The sequence below is a fragment of the Gossypium arboreum genome, chromosome 3 (assembly GCF_025698485.1).
Source record: "Gossypium arboreum isolate Shixiya-1 chromosome 3, ASM2569848v2, whole genome shotgun sequence".
Classification (NCBI taxonomy): Eukaryota; Viridiplantae; Streptophyta; class Magnoliopsida; order Malvales; family Malvaceae; genus Gossypium; species Gossypium arboreum.
In genome coordinates, this window is record NC_069072.1 from 107718027 (window position 1) to 107724376 (window position 6350).

A 6350-nucleotide genomic window follows, 5' to 3' on the forward strand; every position below is an offset into this window, starting at 1 on the left:
TAACTTCACCTATCCCCAACTTTCTAAATATTGACATAGGCATCAAGTTAATACTCGCACCTAAGTCACATAAAGCCTTACCACAATATGTTGCTCCAATGTTGCAAGGTATGGTAAAACATCCAGGACCCTTCATTTTGGGGGGTAGTTTGTCTTGAAGACATGCGCTGCATTCCTTCATCAGAGCTACCATCTCAAATTCTCCAAGTCTTAATTTTTTGGGTAGGATATCCTTCATAAACTTGATGTAGTTTGGCATTTGTTCAAATGCTTCAACCAACGGGATGTTGATGTGAAGTTGCTTGAGTACGTCTAGAAATTTCTTGAATTGAATTTCCTGCTTTTGCATTTGAAGTCTTTGAGGGTAGGATGGTGGTGGTTTCTTTACTGGAATTGGTTGATTCGTTTTCTGTTGTAATTCTGCATCTAACGAAGTTGTTAGTTGATCAAAATTAGCTGGTTCTGAAATTACCTTGTCGGGTTTTTCTGATTGTGATTCTTGTGCAACTGGAGTTTCAACACTCGGTTGAACTTCCTCTGAGTCTTGAGCATCAGCTGGCTCCCTTTCAGCTTCGATATTGTTGGGCTCTATTGTCTTTCCACTCCTCAATGTCAATGCAGTGCTCCTTCCTCGGATTCCTCAGATTCTCCTATCACTAGGTAAAGCACCTTGTGGTCGATTCCTGAGTTTAGTAGCTAGCTGGCCCACTTGATTCTCAAAATTCCTTAGAGTGGCATCGTTTTTTGCCATATATGCCTTTAATAAATTCTCTAAGCTATTGGATGATTCGGCCTAAGCTGGTTTCTGAACTTGTTGGGAAAAACTAGGCGGCTGAGTCGGTCTAGGTTGAGCGTAGTTGTTACTGGTTCCAGCCCTTTGGTTGTTCCAGGAAAAATTCGAGTGGTTTCGCCAGGATGGGTTATAGAAGTTGGATTGTAGTCCTTGCCTTCCTTGGTGGTTTTGGTTACCCATGTAATATACGAATTCAAGGTTTGATGGACATTCTTTGAACAAATGTCCCTCCCCACAATAAACATAGGCTATACTCTCAAATTGGTAAGGTGGTTGGGCTGCAGAACTGCTAGACCCATTAATGGTAAGATTCTTAAGCATTGAGGATATTGAAGATACCTGAGATGCGAGTGAAGTGAGTGTGTCCACTTCATGTATTCCAATGACTCGTCTTCCTGATGCGGCTCAATTGGTTGGCCATTGCTAATTGTTACTGGCGATCCTCTCGATGATTTCGTAAGCCTTATTATAGGACTTAGAAAGGAGAGCATCATTAGCAGAAGCGTCCACTACCATCCACGTGTGAGCATTAAGACCATTATAAAATGTCTCAGTTCGATGCAATGTGGGATTCCATAATGAGGGCATTTCTGTAATAGCTCTTTGTATCGTTCCCATGCCTTATACAAAGACTCATCATCCATTTGTTGGAAAGCAGTGATCTCGTTCCTCAACTTAGCATTCTTACTAGGCGGGAAATACTTCATGAGGAATCTTTCGGCTAACTCTTGCTATGTAGAAATTGAGTTTGGTGGCAATGAATTCAACCAGGCTTGAGCTCTGTCCCTTAGTGAGTACGGGAATAGCTTCAATTGTAATGCATCTTCAGAAACTCTAACTAATTTGAAAGAGTCACCTACCTCTATAAATATTCTTAAATAAAGATAAGGATCTTCTGTAGGCATTCCACTGAATTGGCCCACTGTTTGAAACATCTGGAACATGATTGGCTTCAGCTCAAATTGTTGTGCATCGATTTCGGGTCTCTTAATACCCGGATTAAGATCATTAAAAACAGGCACTGCATACTATCTCAAGGCTCTATCCCTATCATCAGCAATAAGGATAGGATTTTGAGCAAGGTTTGCTCCATTTCATTGACTCATATTCTCAAAATTCATTCCTTCAGTCATTCTCTGGTTCGCTTGTCTTCTTATCTGTCGAAAGGTTCATTCTATCTCAGGGTTCTCTATCCCTATCATCAGCAATAAGGATAGGATTTTGAGCAAGGTTTGCTCCATTTCCTTGACTCATATTCTTGAAATTCATTCCTTCAGTCTTTCTCTGGTTCGCTTGTCTTCTTCGCTGCTGAAAGGTTCGTTCTATCTCAGGGTCTACAAGGAGTAAGTCAATAATCCGGTCAATACTCATACACACATGAAATAATCACAGAAAAAAATTAAATAGAAAAATAAAACAAGATGTAAAACTAACAAATTCACAAATAATGACTTTTTAAAACAATCCCCGGCAACGGCACCAAAAACTTGGAACGACGGAAAAATGTGCAAGTGTACACAATTGCAACAAGTAATAAAGTGACAAGTAAATGTCGAGTTATCGTACCCACAGGGACTGTAAAAGAATTATTTATGAAATTAATTATAAAACACTTGTGAAGTAAAACCAATTTGGTTTTAGAAGATGATCAAAAACAATTTTAAAAAAACTAAGTAAATAATTAAAAATAACAAAAGAGTTCTAATGCATGATTTCAAATAATATTTAATCAATGTAACATACTTGTGTTGGATTAATTATATTTCTGGAACTCAGAATTATTAAACTCATGTTTATATTGTTATGAATAGATTCACAGCAACCCGATAGTTTGCTAACTTACGAACAAACTTACATACAAAAATCCATTCATCTCTTGACATATCCCTATGTCAACTCAACCAACCAAATAGATTCTAGCAAGCAAACATGCTATTGCACATACATACTCATTAAATTGAACCAATCTGTTGCATATCCCTATGTCAATTCAAACGATTAATTAAATCTAATAAGCATATAAAAGAATTTGTGAAGTAACAAGGCATCCCTACCTTGAAACAATTTAATCACAATAATCTTGCAAGTTATGCAAGGCAATAATATTGCCAAATGCATTGCTAATTTACCCTTCAACTACCTTAGAAGAATAAATATACACTGATTAAGTACTGTGTCAATTAATTATAATTTCAATCCGTTTAAATAATTAATTCATTAGTTACCTCACAGTCGTAACGCAAGAATAACTTAGGCATGATTTTACTTAACCAAGCAATTTACAGAGGCCTATAACAGCATAAACATCATTTAAACAATTCAAGCAGGCAGAATATAATCAACCCAACACAAACATAATTTAAGTTGAATTGATTAAAATAACCATTTCAATAGCATAAATATTCATAAACATGTTCGTCAAAACAACAACAAAAATTAAAGAGTTAGGGAACAAAAGGTAAATCCGGTGTTTCTCCGTGGCTTGACTAGTTGCTCTGTTCTTTGTTCTTCGTTGGCCTTGGCCATAAAGGTGGCTTATGAAAATCTAATTGCTGCTCCAAAATGGCTGATAGAAGCCTCTTTTCCAAGAGAAGAAATTGACACTTGAACAAGAGGGAATGAAATGGAAAAAATGAGAGAAAAGTGAGAGAGGGAATGAGAGAATGATGTGAAGTGAGTGAAGCTTTGAATGATCAGCAAGGGGTGGCTTTTATAGAAGATTCTCACTGCTAAAAATATCAAATTCTAGCATCCAAAGAGACCTCCCTTGTTCGGCCACACACATAGCAAAGTTAAGAGTTTCAGCTTTGCTATTTTAAGCTTGGGGCAAATCTACAAAGCCATAATTTAAGGTGGGGTTTGAATGTAATTTAGAAGTCTTTTGAGGGCCTTTTTGCAAGCATATTTAATCAGATAAAATGCTGATTTGGGTCAGCATATGGACGGTTCTGGGCTTCCCATTTAGTGGCTGGTTTGGTTCACTCAATTTGGCCCGATCAGTGCGGTTCAACTGGACCCTTTCTCCACAATTAATTAAAAAATAATTTATTTAACCCACATTAAATGGGGAATAAATTAAAATTAATTAAATTACGAATTACTACACATTTCTGGACCGTCTTAGACAGGAAATTAAAAATCCTCGATACTTCAAATTGCTTCTCAGTTTTGTGCTTTCAGCAGTGTCAGCCGAGCCAATTTTCTACCTTTGCGCGAATCTGTCGAAAATAGTCAAAATTAATCAAAATTAAGTATAAAATTAAATAAATTAACCATGTTCATATTTTTAACATGATTTAATTATTTTTCGACAAGAATTTAACTGGATTTGCATGAATTTAAGTAAAATTAGGTATGAAAAAGTATATAAATTTTTGTGTTTCCAATGGGGTTCAGTCTTCATTGTCCATTGATCGTCCCTTTCTCGCCATATTCTAGTATGGTCTTGTGCATGCATACAGATAGACTAATACCACAGATATTAGCTATGGTCCATCTGATAGCCCTCTTGAATTGTTTCAACACCAAGATGAGTTTCTCTTCTTGCTCAGTAGTTAATTGTGCTGAAACAATCACAGGCAGAGTAGAAGAGTTATCAAATAAACATATTTTAGATGTGAAGGTAGTACCTTGAGTTCTAATTTAGGTGGCTCCTCGATTGATGCTTTTGGTTAGGCATAATCCCTTTCCTCTAACTCCAAAGATTCAAAGCGGGATTGTGGAATAAATCCCTTTTGATTAGCTTCTAACAAAGCTAAGTAATTATCCTCCTCTTCATCATTCGGAGGATCTGATGTCAAAATTTGTTCCAACGGATCCTCCACATAGTTGAGCTCCTTCTCCACTATTAAATCTTCTAAATCGGATACTGCAGAACAATCATCAATTGTGTCAGGAAATCGCATAGACTTAAAAATGTTAAATGTTACCTGATCATCTTGAACACGCATAGTAAGCTCGCCCTTCTGCACATCAATAAGGGTCCTTTCGGTTGCTAAGAATGGTCTTCCTAAGATAATTGGCACTTCTTTGTCTACTTCAAAGTCTAGGATAACAAAATCAACAGGGAAGATAAATTTATCTACACGTACCAATACGTCCTCGATTTTTCCTTCTGGATGTGCTAAGGATCAATTTTCTAATTGAAGTGTAACCGTAGTAGGTCTAACTTCACCTATCCCGAACTTTCTAAATATTGACATAGGCATCATGTTGATACTCGCACCCAAGTCACATAGTGCCTTACCACAATATGTTGCTCCAATGTTGCAAGGTATGGTAAAACATCCAGGATCCTTCAATTTTGGGGGTAGTTTGTCTTGAAGATTGCACTGTATTCCTTCGTCAGAGCTACCGTCTCAAATTCTCCGAGTCTTTATTTTTTGGACAGGATATCCTTCATGAATTTGACGTAGTTCAGCATTTGCTCAAGTGCTTCAACCAACGGGATGTTGATATGAAGTTGCTTGAGTACATCTAGGAACTTCTTGAATTGAATCTCCTACTTCTGCTTTTGAAGTCTTTGAGGGTAAGGTGGTGGTGGTTTCTTTACTGGAACTGGTTGATTCGTCTTCTATGGAAATTCTGCATCTGACAGGGTTGTTAGTTGATCAGAATTAGCTGGTTCTAAAATTACCTTGTCGGGTTTTGCAGATTCTGGTTCATGTGACACTAGAATTTCAACGCTTGGTTGAACTTCCTCTGATTCTTGAGCATCAGCTTGCTCCTTTTCAACTTCAATGGTGTTGGGCTCTACTGTCTTTCCACTCCTCAATGTTAATGCTTTGCAATGCTCCTTCCTCAGATTCTTCGAATTTTCCATATCACTAGGTAAAGCACCTTGTGGTCGATTCCTGAGTTCAGTTGCAAGCTGGCCCATTTGGTTTTCTAGGTTTTTTAATGTAATTGCTTGGCTTTGGATTAAGACGTCATTCTTGGTGATGTATGCCTTCAATAGATTTTCTAAGCCATTGGATGGCTCAGCTTGGGTTGGTTTCTAAACTTGTTAGGGAAAACTTGGTGGCTGGGTCGATCTAGGTTGGGCATAAGAATTACTGGTTCTAGCTCCTTGGTTACTCCAGGAAAAATTCAAGTGGTTTCACCATGATGGGTTATAAAAATTGGATTGCAGTCCTTGCCTTCCTCGGTTTTGGTTCTGATTACCTACGTAGTACATGGATTCTAGGTTTGATGGACATTCTTCGAACAAATGTCCTTCCCCATAATTAACACAGGCTATATTTTCAAATTGATTTAGTGGCTGTGATGTAAAATTGTTCGACCCATTAGTAGTAAGATTTTTAAGCATTGAGGATATTGATGATACCTGAGATGCGAGTGAAGTAAGAGCATCTACTTCATGTATTCCAGCAACTCGTCTTCTTGACGTTGCTCGGTTGGTTGGCCATTGGTAATTTTTGCTGGCAATTCTCTCGATAATTTCATAAGCCTCATTATAAAACTTAGAAAGGAGAGCACCATTAGCAGAAGTGTCCACTACCATCTCTTGTGAGCATTGAGACCATTATAAAATGTCTCAAGTTGGATGCAATCTGGG

The 6350-nt window shown here is 37.6% G+C and overlaps 1 non-coding gene across 1 annotated transcript; it reads left to right on the forward strand.

The window, feature by feature from the left end:
* The first annotated feature begins 1363 nt into the window (after positions 1–1363).
* LOC128291097 (small nucleolar RNA R71) lies at positions 1364–1470 on the forward strand. The gene has a single exon (XR_008280873.1). It is a non-coding gene; the product is annotated as a small nucleolar RNA R71 (small nucleolar RNA).
* The last annotated feature ends 4880 nt before the right edge of the window (positions 1471–6350 follow it).